The sequence below is a fragment of the Myodes glareolus genome, chromosome X (genome assembly GCF_982192425.1).
Source record: "Myodes glareolus chromosome X, mMyoGla1.1, whole genome shotgun sequence".
Lineage (NCBI taxonomy): Eukaryota > Metazoa > Chordata > Mammalia > Rodentia > Cricetidae > Myodes > Myodes glareolus.
This window is the reverse complement of record NC_142053.1, coordinates 129,402,807-129,423,003: the sequence shown is the minus strand read 5'-3', so window position 1 is coordinate 129,423,003 and position 20,197 is coordinate 129,402,807. Positions and strand designations below refer to the sequence as shown.

The 20,197-nt window shown below is 39.5% G+C and overlaps 1 pseudogene; it reads left to right on the top strand.

Moving 5' to 3' along the window:
* The window catches only part of LOC148117490 (spindlin-2-like), a 72,908-nt pseudogene that overhangs the window by 28,202 nt on the left and 24,509 nt on the right, over positions 1–20,197 (top strand).

Here is a 20,197-nt window from a genome sequence, read left to right as displayed (position 1 = left end):
TAACTAAAAGCATTCCTTACTTTCTACTATATTTAAATTCATGAAGTTGGAGAGAGGTTGACAGGGAAAGACTTGGAGTAGACACATATTGATCTGAAGAGTGTTTGAGTTTTACCCAAGTTTTAGCTAAACATTACACAAAAGTTAAAGTTAGAGTAGTGTAACTCCTGATCAGATGATCAAAAGCACAGGCATGTGAATAAGCTTTGGTTGAATGCCACCAAGCACCCACCATTAAGGAGGCCTGCAAGTGGAATGTGAAGATTTATTAAGTGTATGTCCCACATAAGAGGCCTCTGAGTCCTCCACTGCAACATATACTGAACCTGTAATGCACTGACTATCATGACAACTTTACTAATGTCCCTTCCAAACAAAGAATTTACAATTGCCTATGATAGATCTTGAAAATTGGCACAAACAATTTTGGCTTAAAACTGAACTCTTCAACTTCACTCTTTGATTTCTCAAGGCTTGAATAAAAACAGTAAGTAGACTCTAAAGATCCAGATTTCTAAAACGTTGTCTGAAGATGCAAAATATGATTTCAGGCCATAGAAGTATCAATCTTGCCTGGAAGAGTAAATGTGCCTATGAACACTAGCTAACCAGTGTCATGTCAAGAAATGAGGTTCTAGAGCTCTTCTACATATATGTTAAGAAACTAAGAGGCCTGTTAGCACCTAAGAACTTGATGCTGTGTCAGTTTTGTTGACACAGTACCTGACAAGATGGTAGAAAATATTTTATATATTGTCTGCAAGATCCTTGTCCCAGGAACAGTTCCTGCCCCTGCACTGAGGCTTTCTATCTAGACGGTAGTCCCATTTTTCTGTGCTGAGGATTTCCATTCAGATTGTTCCTTGGCCCAGGAACAGTTCCTGCTCCTACACTAAGGAGATCCACACAGAGAATCAGTCACAGCACAGATTGGACCAAAGCTCTCCTGGCTGCATTTGAAGGAAGAGATGGACAGGTGCCAATGTAAGAATTCCTACAAGAACTTCAAAGGCAAAATGACACCACCAGAATCTAGGGATCATGCCACAACAATAGTTGAACACCCTATTCCAGAGGAAGTAGAAGAAATGGACTTTAAACATAACATTATGATAATAATAGAGGACCTTAAACAGGAGGTGAAAAACTTCTTTAAAGAAGCAGAGAAGACAAACTAAAAGGTAGAAGAAATGAATAAATCTCTCAAAGATGTCCAAGAAAATCAAGAAAAAACAATCAAATAGTTAATGGAAACAGTTCAACATTGAAAAATGAAATGGAGGTAATGAAGAAAACAAAAAACTGAGGGAAGGCTGGATATTGAAAATCAGGTAGTACAGAGAGAAGTGTAACCAACAGAATACAAGAGATTGAAAAAAGAATCTCAGACACCAAAGATACTACAGAGGAAATAAACTCATTGATTAAGGAAAATAATAAATCCAACAAATTCTTAACTCAAAATATCCAGGAAATCTGGGACACCATGAAAAAATCAATCCTAAGCATAATGGGGTAGAAGAAGGAGAAGAATTATAGCTCAAAGGCCCAGAAAATATATTCAAAATATTATAGGAGAGAATTTTCCCAACCTAAAGAAGGATATTCCAATGAAGGTACAAGGAGCATACAGAACACCAAATAGACTGGATCAAAAAAAAAAAACTTCCACTTGCCATATAATAATCAAAACATAAAACATATAGAATAAAGAAAGAATATTAAGAGCTGTAAGGCAAAAAGGTCAAGTAACATATAAAGGGTTACCTATCAGAATTACACCTGACTTCTCAATGGAAACTATAAGAGCCAGGTCATGGATAAATAAGCTGCAGACACTAAGAGACCATCGATGCGAGCCTAGACTACTATACCCAGCAAAGCTTGCATTCACTATCGATGGAGAAAACAAGATATTCCAGGACAAAAGCAGATTTAAAAAATATGTAGCCACAAACCCAGCCTCACAGAAAATACAAGAAGGATAACCACAAACCAAGGAAACCAACAACAACCCTAGTAAGTCAAGCATCTGACAACCCTCAACCAGCACAACTCAAAGAAGGGAAACATACAAATAATACCAAAGGAAAAAATAACCGGAGTTAACAACCACTGGGGATTAATATCACTTAATACCAATGGACTCAATTTACATATAAAAAGGTACAGGTTAAGAGAATGGATACAAAAATAAGATCCAACATTCTGTTGTTTACAAGAAACACACCTCAAACTTAAAGTCACACACTACACAAGAGTAAAGAGTTTGGAAAAGGTTTTCCAATCAAATAGACCAAAGAAACAAGTGGGCATGGCTATACTAATATTTAACAAAACTGATTTAAAGCTAAAACCATTCAGAAAAGATGAAGATGGACACTTTATACTCATAACAGGAACAATTCCTCAGAAGGAAGTCTCAATCCTTAATATCTATGCCCCTAATATAAATGCACCCACATATGTAAAAAAAAAACCTTACTAGTTCTCAAAACATACATCAAACCCCATACCCTAATAGTAGGAAATTTCAACACTCCTCTCTCACCAATGGAGAGATCAACCAGAGAGAAACTTAACAGAGAAATAAGAGGACTAACATATGTAATGAACCAAATGGACCTAACAGACATTTATAGAACATTCCTCCAAAATAGAAAAGAATATACCTTCTTCTCAGCATCTCATGGAACCTTCTCAAAAATTGATCACATAATTGGTAACAAAGCAAGCATTCACAGATACAAAGAAATTGTAGTAACCACCTGTGTACTATCGGATCACCATGGAATAACGTTAGAATTCAACAATAATTCTACCCTGAGAAAGCCTATAAACTCATGGAAACTGAACAGACAACTAGTGAACCACCCCTGTGTCAAGGAAGAAATAAAGAAAGAAATTAAAGTCTTCCTTGAATTCAACAAAAATAAAGACACAACATACTCAATATTGTGGGACACTATGAGTGCTAAAAGGAAAGTTCATAGCACTCAGTACCCACATAAAGAATACAGAGAAAGCACAAATTAGAGACTTAAAAGCAAAACTGAAAGGTCTAGGGAAAAAAGAAGCAGACTCACCAAGGAGGAGTAGAAGACTGGAAATAATCAGAGGGAGAACAGAAACCAACAAAATAGAAACACAGAAAACAATCCAAGAAAATCAATTAAAAAAAGCTGGCTCTTGGAGAAAATCAACAAAATTGACAAACCCCTATTCAAAATATTCAAATGTCAGAGAGAGAACACGAAATTAACAAGATCAGAAATGAAAAGGCGGAAATAACTACAGACACAGGGGAAATTTAGAGAATCATGAGATCTTACTACAAAAGTCTGTATGCCACAAAATTGGAAAATGTGAAAGAAATGCACATTTTTTGATAAGTATCATATCCCAAAATTAAATCAAGACCAGATGACCAATTTAAATAGACATGTAAATTGCGAGGAATTAGAAGCTGTCATCAGAAATCTCCCTACCAAAAAAATCCCAGGACCAGATGGTTTCAATGCAGAATTCTATCAGAACTTCCAAGAAGAGCCAATACCTATACTCCTTAATGTGTTTCACAAAATAGGAACAGAAGAGTCATTGCTAAACTCCTTTTATGTAGATATAATCACCCTGATACCAAAACCACATAAAGACTCAACCAGGAAAGAGAATTACAGATCAGTCTTACTCATGAACACTGACACAATAATTCTCAATAAAATTCTGGAAAACTGAATCCAAGAACACATCAAAAATATTATCCATTATGACAAAGTAGGCTTCATCCCAGATATGCAGGGCTGGTTCAACATAAGAAAACCTATCAATGTAATCCATCACATTAATAAAGTGAAAGAAAAAAATATGATCATATCATTAGATATTGAAACAACATTTGACAAAATTCAACACCCCTTTGTGATTAAAGGTCTTGGAGAGATTAGGGATAAAAGGTTCATATCTAAATATAATAAAAAGTAATATACAGCAAGCCAACAGCTAACATCATATTAAATGGAGAGAAACTTAAAGCCATTCCACTAAAATCAGGAACAATACAAGGCTGTCCACTCTTTCCATACCTCGTCAATCTAGTGCTTGAAGTTCTAAAAATAGCAATAAGACAATATAAGCAGATCAAGGGGATTCGTATTGGAAAAGAAGTAGTCCAACTTTAGTTATTTGCAGATGATAAGATAGTGTACATAAGCGTCACTAAAAACTCTACCAAAGAACTCCTACAGCTGATAAACCCCTTTGGTAATGTTGCAGGATACAAGATCTAATGAAAAAAAAAAACCAGTAGTTCTTCTATACAGAAAGAACAAAGAAACAGAGAGGGAAATCAGAGAAACATCACCTTTCACAATAGCCACAAATAGCATAAAGCATCTTTTGGTAACTCTAACCAAGGAAGTGAAAGATCTGTTTAATAAGAACATTAAGTCTTTGAAGGAAGAAGTTGGAGAGGATACCAGAAAATGGACGGATCTCCCATGCTCTTGGATTGGGAGGATCAACATAGAAAAATGGCAATTCTACCAAAGACAATCTATAGATTCAATGCATTTCCCATCAAAATCCCCACAAAATTCTTCACAGACTTTTCGAGAACAATAATCAATTTTTTTATGGAAAAAAACAGGATAGCCAAAACATTCCTATACAATAAAAGTACTTCCGGAGGCATTAACATCCCTGACTACAAACTATTACAGAGCTACAGTAATGAATACAGCTTGGTATTGGCACAAAATAGAGATGTTGACCAATGGAATTGAATCAAAGACCTAGATATTAATCCACAAATCTATGAACAAAGGAGCTAAAATTACACAATGGAAGAAAGAAAGCATCTTCAACAAATGGTGCTGGCATAACTGGATGTCAACCTGTAGAAGAATGAAAATAGATCCATATCTATCACCATGTACAAAACTCAAGTCCAAATGGATTAACGACCTCAATATTAATCTAACAAATATGTGACAGTCAGCCAGTAAGGGGCTGGCGATAATGGGCCAGGCAGTGTTTAAATGAATACAATTTGTGTGTTGTTATTTGGGGTATAAACTTGCCAGTGATCCGGGATCTCGGCAGGAACGCAGTCCATCGTTCCTTCTACAGATTGGCACCCAACGTGGTAACTAAATCCACTTAAAAACCTGGGAGAGCTTAAAAATGAGAGAGAGAGAGAGAGAGTTTAACACAACTTTTTGTTGTTTGTCGGTGGCTTGCTGCAAAGAAATTTTCCTGAATCTGCGCCAGTTTAAAACGCGGCTTCCAGTGGGCCCTACTGCCAGTGCAAACTCCAGCTATGGAACATTTCTGGGCCCAGACATTTGTGTGCCCACTCGGGGTCGGGAACAAAGTACCTGAGACCATGCCTATGGCTTCGCTCTTCCTGCCTGAGTAAGCAGTGGGATCAGGTCTACTAGAACTTGGCGGTTTTGAAATACCAGTTTCTGGTGTGTGCTGCCATCACAATCTCTGTCTGTCTCCTGCGGGAGACAGACCTTTTGAATGGCGCATTTGGAGTAAAGTGCTAGGATTTTTTGATGGCAACTAGACTCACTGTGTGCCTAAAAGGAGATCACTGCGTGCTGCAATTCAGAGGCACAAGCACCTCCGCCATGCTAGCAGTGCAATGTGCAAGGCTCAGAGGAACGAGCAGCTCCGCCATGTTGTGCTGAGCAGGGCAAGCAGGCAGTACCTGTTTTTGACCTAGGAATATCACAGCTTAGATTATTAAGTGCTTAGTGATTTAAAAATGCAAACAAAAATGCTCCCGGATAGTAAAAATAGTAAAAAATTACAGATTCACTATAGGACAGATTCAGACATAAATGACCTCTAAATGGGTCATAGTGTTTATGTATGTTAGACATATGTAGGCTTGGGAGAGAGAAGAAAAAGAATATAGAGAATAAAGTTAATGCCTTAAAAAGGGTAAAGTCTTTAACTGGACAGTGTAAATATAGTTATAGACTAAAAGAAATAAAGAAAAATAAGCCACATAAAAATGGAAAATTCACAAAGAGTCTGAATTATGTACATTGTGCTTTCTTTAAAATTTTTAGCTGTGAAGGAGCTAAGTACAGAGAGACATTTCATTATATGGGCTGCCAAGCTAAATCAGAATGGATATTATGACTTCAAAATTTGGATCTAAGGTTATGATGCTTTGGAAAAGTCCTTCGTTTGTTTTCACAGAAGATGAAACTGCATGGATTGCTTCTATCCCAATATGGTATGACAGACCACGCCCTCCTGAAAGGCTGCTATGAACACCCTCAAAAAATTACTTCACACAGGATACACCATAAAAGACCTGATTAACAGCACCCCTATACAGCAGGAAGAAGTTTGGAGAGAAATAACTACATCCATATTTCCAGTTATTGTTTATAAATGTTCTTTTACATTTAAAGGGGGATATGATATAGATATGAATAATTTGCTTTGGTATGGATTTTAAGGTTAATTTTGATATATATATATATTTCTGATATTGATTAAGGTATTGTGATTTGTGGTTTATTTAAAAATGTAATGTATAATTAGGAAATATAGGTTGTCAATGGATAATCATCAATAACAGTCAAGCTTGTAGTCATGTTAGTTAGATTTTCTAGATATATAGAGATATATTTCAGTTAGATAGGCATTCTTCATATCTTTCAAAGACTACAGAATATGGCATTTAATGTTTTAATAACTTAGGGCTTTTCATGACAATGAGACACGTCTACTCCTGGCAGCACCAATCTACTTCAAGAGGAAGATAGGCATTGAAGAGGCTCCTTCTGGAGTTTGATAACCATTTGGGCAAGAAACTGCTTGTGCCTGGAGTGATGTAGAAACTGGACACAGAGAACCCACAGACAGAGGACTGCTGAACTTGCCTAAAGGTGAGATGGTCTTTCGGGGTTCCTGATTCTTGAAAGAGTCTGTGAGACATTCTACAGGACACAGCAGATAGTGACTGAACTACATTTGAAAGTTCCTGCTTCATGGAAATGTCTGCTGGAAGCTATGGGTCTGTAGACTGAAGATGGATGCCCCAACAGTACAGAGGAACTTTGGGTGACTGTCCAGGCAGCGAGATATCTCTGTCATTTCTAGAGTTTTGGAAGCTGCTTACTTCTTTTTTACTTAGGTAATATTATATCCTTCTGGAGTCTTTGATGGAGTTTAAGAATGGCTAGTTATAGTTTTCCTTAGTTATGATAAAAGATAAAGTAGATATAAATATTGTAACTGTTATTCTTGCTTGATAACTTTTGTTATCTGTAATTTTACCATGTTAAAGTTAAAGACTTTCTTTTTGTTTAAACAGAAAAGGGGGAAATGATGTAGGAGGGTCATCTGTCTATGTGTTACTTTCATTGGTTAATAAAGAAAGTGCCTTGGACCTTTGATAGGACAAAAAATTAGGTAGGCAGAGTAAAGAGAACAGATTGCTGGGAGGAAGAAGGCAGTGAGGCAGTCGCCAAGACTCTCCTCTTTAAGTCAGACACAGGTTAGGATCTTTTCTGATAAGCCACCAACTCGTGGTGCTAAGCAGATTACTAAATATCGGTTAAAGCAAGATGTTAGGATTACCCAATATGAGGCTGAAACTAATGGGCCAGACAGTGTTTAAATGAATACAGTTTGTGTGTTATTATTTCTGGGTGTAAAACTAGCCGTGCGGGAGCCAGGCGGGATGCAGCCCGTCGCTTCTTCTACATCTGACCATACTAAATCTTATAGAAGGGAAAGTGGAAAGTATTCTACAACACATGGGCACGGGAGACCACTTCCTACGTAGAAGCCCAGTAGCATAGACAATAAGAACAATAATGAATAAATGGGACCTCCTGAAACTGAGACACTTCTGTAAAGCAAAGGACACTGTCATTAAGGCAAAAAGGCAACCTACTGGATGGGAGACCATCATCACCAACCCTGAATAAGACAAAGGTCTGATCTTCAAAATATATAAAGAACTCAAGAAACTGATGTTAAAACTCTAATTAACCCAATTTGAAAAATGGGGTACTGAACTGAACAGAGAATTCTCAACAGAAGAAGTTCAAATGGCCAAAAGACACTTAAGGTTATGCTCAACCTCCTTAGTGATCAGGGAAATGCAAATTAAAACAACTCTGAGATTCCATCTTACACCTGTCAGAATGGCTAAAATCATAAACACCAATGATAGCCTTGGCTAGAGATGTTGACTGAATATGCTGGAGAGGATGTGGAGCAAGGGGAATACTCCTTCATTGTTGGTGAACATGCAAACTTGCGCAACCCCGTTGGAAATCAGTGTGGTGGTTTCTTAGGAAACTGGGAATCAACCTACCTCAGGAGCTAGCAATTCCACTCTTGGCAATATACCCAAGAGATGTCCAATCATACTACAAAAGCATTTTTCAACTATGTTCACAGGAGCACTATTTGTAATAGCCAGACCCTGGAAACAACCTAGATGCTCCTCAATTTACGAATGGATTAAGAATGGATGAATATTTAGAGGTATCTTATATTGTTTCATATGTGTATGCTACACTCGAAGAAGGCAAGTAAAGACATTCTGTAAAAGAAATAGCACATCAAATGTGTCTACACAGTAGTAAGAGTTTTGGAGACAATGTCTAAAATTGATACTGACCAACTAGAAACCCTTTCTAAGGGCAGAGATCCTGAGCAAAATAAAGACTCTGATTAGAACAGGAGCAAGTACAAGGTAGAGGATTCTTCAAATATCCCCAAAGTCAGGTACCATGTTACGTTTCTTAAATGTTTCAATCACTCTTTGCCATGGTTAATTTTGATCAGTTCTAGGATCAACTGAGAGACACACTTTGTCAGGGAACAGCCTTGACAAAAATACCACTTGCCAGGGTAGAGGTGTGGGGATTTAGAAATATAATAAAGAATAAGAAGATGTGAATGAAAGAAATAAAAGGGAGAAACATAGAATAGTATCAGGATGGAATTCTAGTGAGTACTGAAATTTGCCCATGTTTAATTTCCAACTGCTTAAAACACCCCTGGCTCCAAGGGGTAAGAGAAAGGCAAAAGACTGCATTAATACGGTACAAAGAAATGGACATACCAATTGAAGTTGCCAGGCTGTGTTCTCAGTAAATCGTCCTGCTGTTGGGACAAGCCTACTCCCACTCGTACCCTAGACACAAGCATTCTATAGGCACTCTCTGTGTGGAATCCCAAGGTAACCCCGTAAAGGGAACTGTTACTTAGTTGGATTCTTAGAATTTTGTTTGAGGTAGGAACAGATCTGCTTCCCTCTTCCTGGATTACATGTTCTGGCTATTAGGCGCACCTGTTGACAATAGCCTTGAGAAAGCATAACTCTCTGATGTAACTCTTGGTGGGACCTTGTAGAAACACAATAACCTTGAAAGAATAGAATCAAGTTCGACTGTCTGAACTTTTGTCCAGGTGGAAATAGGCTTACATTTTTGGGTCCCCACACACTTCATAATATTTTGGGGAAAAATCAACTGAGCAGGGGATATTCTCCCAGGAATTGGGTAATACCTTTTGGCTGTAGTGCATGTGTAAAAAGGCCTGAGAAAAAAATTGCTGCTCCCTTTGTCTGCCTCCCTTCACTTCCTGCTAATGAGTATACCTACTCTGAAGCACCCACTGCCTCTTCTGCTACCATTCTTTGTTGCCATTAGAACAGAGTTTCTTCAGACTTTTATCGTGAACTGTGGACCAGAAGCATTTCAGAAATCCTCTAGGTTTCCAGCATTAGAATGGGAATGCTGTGGTATCTACCTCCATGGATCAAAGAGCTACCAGGCTCTTAGTCTCTCTGGTATGCAGACAGCCACTGTTGAACTAACCAGACTATACTGTGTAAACCAATCTAATACAACCCCTTTATGACACTCTATGTTATCAGTTCAGTTCCTCTAGAGCAATTGTTCTCAACCTGTGGGATATGGGTCCCTTTGCAAACCTCTAGCTCCAAAAATACATTATGATTCATAACAGAAGCAAAGTTACAGTTATTAAATAGTAAGGAAAATAAATTTATTTTTGGGTGTAGCACAAATATTAAATCCCAGAAACAGATATTGGTGTTCAACCTGTAGGTCAGAAAAGCAAAGCAAGCAAGCCAATAGAGAGCTCTTACTTCTATAAAATCTCCAGACTGAAATGCTGGAACAGTTAGTTCCTCATATTGTGGTGACTATAATGGTCTGTCCTATTCCTTTAAGAGACAAGCCCTGCCCACTCTTTTCCCCATCTGCTGAGGCAAACAGATCTTTCTTCAGTTTAAAGGCTGAGTTCCTTCCTTTCCATCTCTCTCTTAAAGGGGCAGCTTCTGCCTCTCTTCCGTCTCCCCAATGCCCCCCCTTTCCACTTCTCTTTCTCTCTCTCTCTCTCTCTCTCTCTCTCTCTCTCTCTCTCTCTCTCTCTGCTTTTTTCTGTCTCTTTGCTTTTCTCTCTCTCTTTATGCTTTTCTCTCTCTGCCTCTCTCTCTCTTTATTCTCCCTTCTGTCCATACTCCCTTTCCCCTTCCCCTCCATAACCCTCTAAATAAACACCCACTTTCTCTGTATGGTGTGCCTAATAGGTCTCCGTCTCTCATCTGCTACATGGCTCCCTGACTGGGATGAATACTTTCATGCCCATCTTGGTCTCATGCCTGCTGCCCACTGCCACCACTCGGGGACCTGTGGTGTTTTACTTTTATCATAACAGAAAGAGAGTGAGTTCCTGCCTCATGCAACTTTATATTCCTCTCTAGTGCTGTGATTAAAGGTGTGTATCACCACCAAAGGACTGCTATGGCTACTAATGTGACAGCTGGGAAAAAAGGTGTATGCCATCACTACTTGATTTGTAAGACTGATTAGTGTGGCTGCTTTGCATTTTGATCTTCAGGAAAGTTTTATTAAAATATAAATGAAATATCACTACAGTTGTGGGGCACAGTTATGACAAAAAAAGATGGCACCATTCCCCAAGGGGCCTGCAGTCCACGATGGGTAGTGATTCCCAGGCAGGGTGAGAGACAGTAATGGATAGGCACAAACCATGCAGATTGTGGTTGGATTTTTAGTGGGTTATGAAATGGAAGGGGAAAGGGGAGAAGGGGGAAAGTGGAGAGAGAGAGAGAGAGAGAGAGAGAGAGAGAGAGAGAGAGAGAGGATGAGGATGAAGGGGAGAAGGGGGATGAAGTGGGGAGACAGGCAGAAACTGTCTCTATGGAAGAGAGATGGAAAAGAAAAGACTTGCAGGCTGTATGCTGAAGGAAGATTCACTTGCCTCAGTAGACAGGGGAGGGAGTGTGTGGGGATTGTCTCTTAAAGGGACAGGACAGACCATTAAAGTCACCACAGCATGAGGAACTAATTGTTCCAGCATTAGTAAGATTGAGAACCTCTGCCCTAGAGAATTCTGATACACCCATTTTATTTGGTAGTGGTGAGTTCACAATCACATAGACATTTTTCACCTTCTATATTAAAATTCAATTGTAAAAGTGCATAGAATTTAGGTTTTTAAATATTTATTAATTCACTGTGTGTTGGAAATTTTATCTGCATGTATATTTGTTTGCCATATGTATGACTGGTTCTTGTTGAGATCAGATGAGGGCATCAGATGCCCTGGAACTGGATTAAGAGGTGGTTGTGTGCCACCATATGATTGTTGGGAATTGAAACTTGGTCCTCTGCAAGATCAGCCAGTGCTCTTAGTCACTGGACAATCTCTCTGACCCAGAATGTAGATTTATTAAAGTCAGTGCAACTGAATTACCATAAAAGTCTATGTTCAGAGCAATTGACTCTTATGTATTTATTGGCTATGTAATTATATGTTTATATGTGGAGTCAGGTGATGTGTGACATATCTACAAGTTTATCAAACTGAAGGCTGGGAGAACTACCAGAGAAAGTAAATAAATGAATTAGACAATATGAAAGTTGTTCAGGTGGAAACTCCACGCAGCTGCACTTGTCTCGTTCTAGATTCAGTCACTGAGAAAGCTGGCTAAGGATCATCTCCTCCTGCTGAGATGTTCAAGACTATGTCTATAGGCTATTTAAGCCAAGGTCCCCTGACCTACCATGTGATTTCCCCCTTTTTTTCCTGCTTCCCCTGGAATCAATGGGAAATGCTTTGCTCAGTATAAACCTACACTTTAACTCAACTTGATTGGTTTATTATATTTGCAGAGTTACCCACTACCAGGCTCCTGGTGGATATTTTTACTAATCAGAAGTTAAATATGTTACTCAGTGGAAAACCAGAAATGGTTGATCTTCTTTTCTTTCTTTTCCATTTCACATGACTGAGGATGCTCATGTATTAACATTTGAAGTACGCCCCTTCATCAGCTATGGTGTGTGTAATATGCTATTAGTCTAAATTGCAATGAAGTAAAATATGATTTGTATCCTCTTGTGAGTCAATAAAAATTCTCCTTTATGCATATACCCAATGTGTGATTCCCCTATGTATGCTGTGAATATGATTGGTTAATTAATAAACAAATCTGACTTGGCCTGAAAGGGTAGAGTAGAGCTAGGCAATGAAACTATACTGAATACTGAGAGAAAGGAGGCAGAGTCAGAGAGAAAACATGTGACCCCGCTGCAGACACCAGAACTTTACCTAGTAAGCCACGACCTTGTGGCAATACACAGATGAATGGAGATGGGTTAAATTAAGATGTAACAGAAAGCTAATAAGAAATGAGAGCAAATGAGACAAGAAAGGGTTTAATTAATACATTTTCTGTGTGGTTATTTTGTGTCTAAGTTGCCAGGCAGTCAGAAAACAAGTGAAATCTTACTACAAATTTGCACCCAATATAGACAACCAAAATAAACTTAAAGCCTGAGAGAGTTTGGGAAGGATTGTAGGCATAAAAAAAGACTTATGCACAGCTTAATGCCATGGCTCCTTAAAGAGTATTTCCTGATTCAACAGTAGCAGGAAAAAAAGTTGCATGGAGGCTTCCTGGGCTGTACTGCCAGCACAAACCCTGGCTCTGTCAAGAGACTGAGCATTTAAATGCGGTTTGTGAGCAGATTTTCACCAACTGCTTAATGGCTCCACATAGACCTGCTGCATACTTGGAACTAGGGTGGAATGTGCAGTTTGCAGAGACATTGAACTTGTCTCCATCATGTTTGACTGGGCAGAACTAACTACAAAGCAGCATTAGCATTTATCATGCCACCACTTAGCTTTTTAAAAAGTGCTTATCATTTTAAAAAAAAGCAGTCCTGGTCAGAAAATAATTACAGATACACAATAAAGACAGATTCAGATTTTTTTAATAGATTGGTAGCCTTTACTTTTTTTCTTTTTTTAAATTAATTTATAAAAATTTCTACTTCCGCCCCTCCTCCCAATACCCTCCCACTTCCCCCACTACCTCTCCTCCTCCTTCTCCAGTCCTAAGAGCAGTCAGGGTTTCCTGCCCTATGGGAAGTTCAAGTTACTCCCACCTCCCTCCAGGACTAGGAAGGTGAGCATCCAAACAGACTAGGATCCCAAAAAGCCAGTACATGCAGACGAAACAAGACCCAGTGCCATTGTCAATGACTTCTCAGTCAGCCCCCATGTCAGCCACATTCAGAGACTCCGGTTTGATCACATGCTCATTCAGTTCCAGTCCAGCTGGCCTTGGTGAGCTCTCATTCGATCAGTCCCCTTGTATCAGTGGGTGAACGCACTCCTTGCGGTCCTGACTTCCTTTTTCATGTTCTCCCTCCTTCTGCTCCTCATTTGGACCTTGGGGGCTCAGTCCAGTGCTCCAATGTGGGTCTCCGTCTCTATCTCCATCAATCGTCGGATGAAGGTTCCCTCTGATCCTGACTTCCTTGCTCACATTCTCCCTCCTTCTGCTTCTCATTTGGACCTAGGGTGTTAAGTCCAGTGTTCCAATGTGAGTCTCTGTCTCTATCTCCATCCATCGCCAGATGAAGATTCTATGGTGATATGCAAAATATTCATCAGTATGGTTATGGACCAAGGCCAGTTCAGGCACCCTCTCCTCTGCTGTCCATGGAACAATCTGGGGTCCTATCCTTGGACCTGGGAACCCCTCAAGAATCAAGTCTCTTGCAAACCCTAAAATGGCTCCCTTAGTTGAGATATATACTTCCCTGCTCCCATATCCATCCTTCCTCCCTACCCCCATCCCATTCCCCCAAGCTTTCCCCAATCCTCTCCTACTCCCTTCTCTCTAACCATCCCCCCTTACTTCCATCCCCCCCCCCCCGCTTCTCCCAAGGTTGCCTGGCAATCTTGTCTACTTCCAGTAACCAGGAGGATAACTATACGATTTTCTTCAGGTTTACCTTCTTATTCAGCTTCTCTAGGATCACAAATTATAGGCTCAAAGACCTTTAATTATGGCTAGAATCCACTTATGAGTGAGTACATACCATATTCCTCTTTTTGGGTCTGGGTTACCTCACTCAGTGAAGCGTTTTATATTTCCATCCATTTGCATTCAAAATTCAAGATGTCATTGTTTTTTACCGCTGAGTAAAACTCTAATGTGTATATGTTCCACACCTTTTTTAACCATTCTTCTATTGGGGCACCAAGGTTGTTTCCAGGTTCTGGCTATTACAAGCAGTGCAGATATGAACATAGTTGAACAAATGCTTTTGTAGTATGATAGGGCATCTCTTGGGTATATTCCCAGGAATGGAATTGCTGGGTCCTGAGAGAGGTTGACTCCCAGTTTCCTGAGAAACCGCCACACTGATTTCCACAGTGCCTGCACAAGTTTGCATTCCCACCAACAATGGATGAGTGTTCCCCTCACTCCACATCCTCTCCAGCATAGGCTATCATTGGTGTTTTTGAGTTTAGCTATTCTGACAGGTATAAGATGGTATCTCAAAGTTGTTTTGATTTGCATTTTCCTGATAGCTAAGGAGATTGAGCATGACCTTAAGTGTCTTTTGGCCATTTGAAGTTCTTCTGTTCAGAATTCTCTGTTCAGTTCAGTTCCTCATTTTTCAATTGGGTTAATTAGAGTTTTAGAAGACAGAGTCAGATTTTAAAAGACCACTAAATGGATCACAGTGTTTAAGAAATATATGTCAGCTTGGAATACAGAAAGAAAAGGAGTATAGAGAGCTATAAAGGAAGTAAACGGTTTATAAAAAATAAAGTCTTTAAAGAAACAGTATAGGCAGTCATAGACTAAAAAATAAGTCACATAAAGATAAAATATACAGAGTCTGGATTATGTATATTATTAGGTTTGCTTGGAATTTTTTGACTGTGAAGAAACTAATTAATAAGCAAATGTACTTTAAAAGAATCTTGTCTTCAAAATTTTGGTTTACGGATTTGTTGCTTTGGAAAAGAGATTCAGTTTTTTTACCACAGAAGATGAGAACCTACGGATTAATTCCAGACTAATGTGGTTTGATGGACAAAGGACCCCTGAAAGGTTTCTGTGAACACCCCCAAAAATTACTTCGCTCAGCAAAAAGCAGAAAGCAGTTTGGAGAAGACTGTGGCAAAATTCCCCAAATATTGTTTATGAATGTTTCTTTATATTTTAAGGGGATGTGCTATAGAGATTTGCTTTGGTATGGATCTTGGTTTATTGGTACAAATTTAAGGTCTATTTTGTTATACTGTGTATATGTATTTCTGATCTTGATTAAGACATTGTGTTTGTCTAGCTCATTTAAAAATGTAATGTATAATTAAGAAATATAAGTCATAAGTTAATAGGCAGTCATCTATAGTAATCAACCTTGCATTCATGTTAGTTAGGTTTTCTAGATATATAGATAAATATTTCATCAAAATAGGTATTTTTTAAATCTTTCAGAGACCTACAGAATATGGCATTAAAAAGTTTTAATAACTTAGGACATTTTATGACAATGAGACACATTTGCTCCTGGCAGCACCAATATATTTCAAAAGGTTGCTGGGCATTGAAGAGGCTCCTTATGGATTTGTTAGCCATTTGGGCAAAAAACTGCTTTTGCCTGGGCAGCTTGATGTTATGCTGTACGAACTAGACATGCAGGATCCACAGAAAAATGACTGCTGAAGCTGCCTAAAGAAAGTGAGACAGTCCTTTGGGATTTCTGCTTCATGAAAGAGTCTGCCAGACATTCTGTAGGACACAGAATAAAGAGACTGTAAACTGCCAATATATGTGGAACTGTCTTTGAAATTTCCTGCTTCATGGATAAGTCTTCTAGATACTATGTGCCTGTGGGCTAAAGGTTGGATGTTCAACAATACAGAAGAACTTTGGGTGACATTCCATGCAGCAAGATGTCTCTGTCAATTCTAGTGATTTGGAAGTTGGTTATAATGTACTTCTTGTTTACTTCTGTAATATTAAATCATTCTGTGGTCTTTGATGAAGTTGAAGAATTAATAGTCATAGCTTTTCTTAGTTATGATAAAAGATAGAGTAGATATAAATATTGGAACTATACTTCTTGCTTAATACCCATTTTGCTATAAGTAATTTTACCATTGTTGATGTTGAAACCTTCCTTTTTATTTAAACAGAAAAGAGATGATGTGTGATTTCCCCTATATGCTGTGAATATGATTGGTTAATTAATAAAGAAAACAGGCTTGGGCTGAAAGGGTAGAGTAGAGCAAGGCAGGGAAAACTAAGCTGAATGCTGGGAGAAAGGTAGGCGAGTCAGAGATAAGCCATGTAGCATTACTGGAGATAGGCACTGGAACTTTACCTGGTAAGCCACAGCTTCATGGCGATTCACACATTAAAGGCGATGGGTTAAATTAACATGTTAGAGCTAGCCAATTAGAAATTAGATCTAATGGTCCAATCAATGATTTAATTAATACAATTTTTTGTGGTTATCTTGGGTCTGAGCTGCCAGGCAGCTGGGAGACAAACAAGTGGCCTCTTATTACAAACACCTACCCTGTGGTCAAAGCAACAATACCGTACAGAAAATGTACCGGAAACGTCAAATTGATGATTCATCAGGCCTATCAACATTTCTTCATAGATTGAGAAGGAATCCCATCCATCCCTCAGGGACTGTTGCAGTAATCTGTTGTTAGGATAAGGCAAATAATTTTCTTCAAGGGTGAAACCACTGATAAGTTGCTTTTGCTTCAATAAATAATCTCTTACCCATCAGCACGCAAAAAAAAACAATTAAAATTAGTGGGTGACTGGGAATATACCCTAGAGATTCCCTAACATACTACAAAAGCATTTGTTCTACTATGTTCATAGCAGCACTATTTGTAATAGCCAGAACCTGGAAACAGCCTAGGTGCCCCTCAATAGAAGAATGGTTAAAAAAGGTGTGGAACATATACACATTAGAGTTTTACTCAGCGGTAAAAAACAATGACATCTTGAATTTTGCATGCAAATGGATGGAAATAGAAAACGCTTTACTGAGTGAGGTAAGCCAGGCCCAAAAAGAGGAACACGGTATGTATTCACTCATAAGTGGATTCTAACCATAATTAAAGGTCTTTGAGCCTATTATTCGTGATCCTAGAGAAGCTAAATAAGAAGATGAACCTGATGAAGATTATTTAGCTATCCGCCAGGAGGTAGGAAATAGACAAGAGCCCCAGGTAACCTCTGGTGCATGGGGGGGGGGGTGGGAGGGTTGATGGAAGGGGAGAGGGTTAGAGAGAAGGGAGTAGGGGAGGAATGGGGAAAGCTCTGTGGCCTGGGATCGCGGGGGGGGGGGGAGGGAGGAAGGATGGATATGGGATCAGGGAAGAATATATTTCAACTAAGGCAGTCATTTTATGGTTTACAGGAGACTTGTTTATATATGGGATCCCAGGTCCAAGGAGAGATCCCCCAGATTGTTCTCTGGACAGAGGAGAGGGTGCCTGAACCGGCCGTGGCCCATAACCATACTGATGTATATTTTGCTTATCACCATAGATCCTTCATCTGGAGAAGGACGGCGATACAGACGGAGACCCACATTGGAGCACCGGACTGAGCCCCCCAAGGTTCAAATGAGGAGCAGAAGGAGGAAGAACATGAAAAAGGGAATCAGGACTGCGAGGGATGCTATCACCCACTGATACAAGGGAACGGATCTAATGAGAGTTTACCAAGGCCAGTTGGACTGGGACTGAACGAGGACGTGATCTAACTAGATTCTCGGAATTTTGTCGAATTCTCTTAATGTGGCTGGCCTGAAGTCTTTCTGAAAAGCCATTGACTATGATGCTGGGACTTGTTTCCTCTGCATGTACTGGATTTTGGGGATCCAGTCTGTTTGGATACTCACCTGCCTGGACCTGGAGGGAGGGGGGAGGAACTTGAACTTCCCACAGGGCAGGAAACCCTGACTGTCCTAAGGGACGAAGAGGGAGGAGGAGAGGGAGTGGGGGGAGTGGGAGGGAGTTGGGAAGAGGGGCGGAAATGGAAACTTTTATAATTTAATAAAATTTACTCTCAAAAAAAAAAGATGCATTAAAGCTTTTCTGCAGAAGGAAAAAAAATTAGTGGGTGACACATAAAAATAACAGAAAAAAGCAGGGAAAGGACTTGTTGAAAAGAAAGGGTCCCATGAGAGACAGAGGAAGATGAGAGAGGGGAGAAGAGTGAAAATGACTAAACGTTATTGTATAACTATATGAAACTATCAAAGAACAAAAAGATTCTTAGGAAATTGTCAAGTTGAGACCCCAGATGGTTCATCTGGGTTATATTGTCTAGACAGGAGTTAACTTGTATCTGCTAGATAGCTATATATGCCTCATCTTTAATTGTTTACAAAGATGTTTAACCAAATCTACTGCTTGAAAGTGTTGTGGATCTTCAAGAAACTATAATATGCCTGAAAATTAGGTCCATTGATGCATGGCTTCAACTCAGGGACTGTTAAGATGTGGTATACTCAAGAAACCTGCCTAGAAAATAAATACATGTTTGCAGTCTGGATCATGTAGTCTATGACCGTAGGACATTTGAGGGTTGCTGTCCACAATATAGTGTACATTACAAAAGCACAATAGATTAAAAATAAGCTTGATATGTTAACCAAGTTCATTGGAGTGTAAAAAAAAATTAACATTCAGCCAGGTGTGTTGTTACATAACTTCAAGTCCAACAATTGGGAGGCAGAGGAAGTTACATCTCTGTGAATTTAAGGACAACCTGGTCTATAAAGCAAGTTTCAGGACAGGTGTGGATGTATCAGAGTAACGCTGTCTCAAAAACCAAAACCCAAGCCAAAAATGTTAACATTCTTTTTTTTTTTTAGTTTTATTTTTTTGTTTGTTTATTCAAGTATCCGAAAACACTCTTTCCACTTCCTCCCCTCCTCCCAATATCCTCCCGCTCCCCCCACTCCCTCTCCTCCTCCCTCACCATTCCCAAGAGATGTCAGGGTTTCCTGTCCTGTGGGGAATCCAAGTTCCTCCCGTCTCCCTCCGGGTCCAGGAAGGTAAGCATCCAAACAGGCCAGGATCCCAAAAAGCCAGTCCCTGCAGACGAAACAAGACCCAGTGCCATTGTCAATGGCTTCTCAGTCTTCATTTGGACCTCGGGGGCTCTGTCAGCCACATTCAGAGAATCCAGTTTGATCAAATGCTCGTTCAATCCCAGTCCAGCTGGCCTTGGTAAGCTCTCATTCGATCAGTCCCCTTGCATCAGTGGGTGAAAGCACCCTTCGTGGTCCTGACTTCCAGTGCTCCAATGTGGGTCTCCGTCTCTATCTCCATTCATCGTCGGATGAAGGCCCCCTCTGATTTTGCTTTCGTTGCTCACGATCTCCCTCCCTCTGCTTCTCATTTGGACCTAGGGAGTTAAGTCCAGTTTTCCAATATATGTCTCTATCTCTATCTCCATCCATCGCCATATGAAGGTTCTGTGGTGACATGCAAAAGATTTGTCAGCATGGTTATGGGCCAAGGCCAGTTCAGGCACCCTCTCCTCTGCTGCCCAGAGTACAATCTGGGGACCTCTCCTTGACATCTTGAATTTTGCATGCAAATGGATGGAAATAGAAAACGCTTTACTGAGTGAGGTAACCCAGACCCAAAAAGAGGAATATGGTATGTACTCACTCATAAGTGGATTCTAGCCATAGTTAAAGGTTTGTGAGTCTATAATTTGTGATCCTAGAGAAGCTAAATAAGAAGGTGAACCTTAAGAAAATCATATAGTTATCCTCCTGGATATTAGAACTAGGCA